Source organism: Penaeus monodon, chromosome 15 (genome assembly GCF_015228065.2).
Source record: "Penaeus monodon isolate SGIC_2016 chromosome 15, NSTDA_Pmon_1, whole genome shotgun sequence".
Taxonomy (NCBI): Eukaryota; Metazoa; Arthropoda; class Malacostraca; order Decapoda; family Penaeidae; genus Penaeus; species Penaeus monodon.
In genome coordinates, this window is record NC_051400.1 from 4,205,263 (window position 1) to 4,206,811 (window position 1,549).

Here is a 1,549-nt window from a genome sequence, read left to right on the forward strand (position 1 = left end):
CATGCCGTGAGGCTCGTGATGCTGGAGTAGCTTTATCATTCGTTCTTGGGTTGCCCTGAGGTTTAAACGTTATGAGGACTTTGTGAAGAGAAACTGGATGAAAACCACTGAAGACTGCGAGACTGAGTTTCGCGGTGGCCGGCCTGAACAATTGTCCCAGGAAACCAAAAGCATCGTCCTTGAAGCTCGCAGATGCCGGAAGTTGTTAAAGAAATCGAAACGAACAGGTCAGTCGCCATGCTGTATATCGGCTGAGGGTTCGAGGTTTGAAACCCGAAAGAAGGAGCTGAAGATCGAGTATCGTCTTTGGTTTTGCAATTTCCTGCTTGGTTAGTCCGAGGAGTATTTTTTTCTGGTGGCGAGTGACGAATTCTTCGTTTTATGTTACTCGGAAATCAAATTCTCAAAATGACATTCTATGGTCGAAGACTCCTGATGAGATTCCCGGTGAAAAGTGCCCCGAAGTCAAGTACCCAGACTGCGTTGGTGTTTCATGTTTTCAGTCAAGAAATTAATCTGGATCATCAGCCACGCGGAACTAGTTAGGTAGGCCATATTTTCGATCCGTGATTCTCTCTACGTTTCTTTCGTGGATGACAAGAGTCTACATTTCTTTATGACAAAGCTTCCTGCATGAACACCCTCGCAACTTAACACCTTCTCAGAGACGAAATCAACTTTTCCGGAAACAACAAATGGCCCTGACTGTAAATATCTATAGCTGCACTCTTAGCTTCTGACGGAGATCTATCAAAACCCACAAATCATTATTTCTCTTATTATGCGCCTGCCTCTTAGTGATTGCCGAGAGCAAGGTCGGGTTAGTATTGTTAAACCACGTTATCGTAGATTTCCAAATATCGTACATGAACTATAAAACAGGAGTTGGTAATGAAATATGGGTGTTGGGTCAAAATCAATGAAGTGAAAAGCAAACAATTCCGGTTTAGGACACAATACAATGGCTAGAGTAACAGACAAACAAGTCCGGTTTAGGACATAATGCACTGGATAGAGTAACAGGCAAACAAGTATAGGTCCTGATATGTTATTTCGGTGCTGATTTCGCCATTGCATACATAAAAAATGTGAATAATTATCATATACATCTTCGCGCCTTTCTCTTTAGACAGTAATCACACAACTGGCTGGATGATATGAAATATTTCTTGAAGATCTTAAAGCTAGTATAAACAACTCTTGCGGATAAAAAAGAACTGTAAATTACTGCAATAGCTGCGCAAAATACCACGATTTCAGTTTGCTTTTTTCTCACCAAAGCGATAACCACTTGACTCTTAAATCATAGTCTTTATCAGATTATCAAGATGCAGGTGGAATATACTATCTCTACAACGGCGGTAAATCTGAATAATACTGAATCTGAACTCCAAGTATTTTATATACATTTGGCTCTGGCGCTAAATGTTGGACAGATGAAGACGGGTAACTTAAGAAAGTCCGCTATGCGACAAAGTGTGGTTCTGCGGTTGGTAGCTGAGTGGTTTTATTGCCATGTGTACACCATGCTTGTGCACTTGCTTAGAAG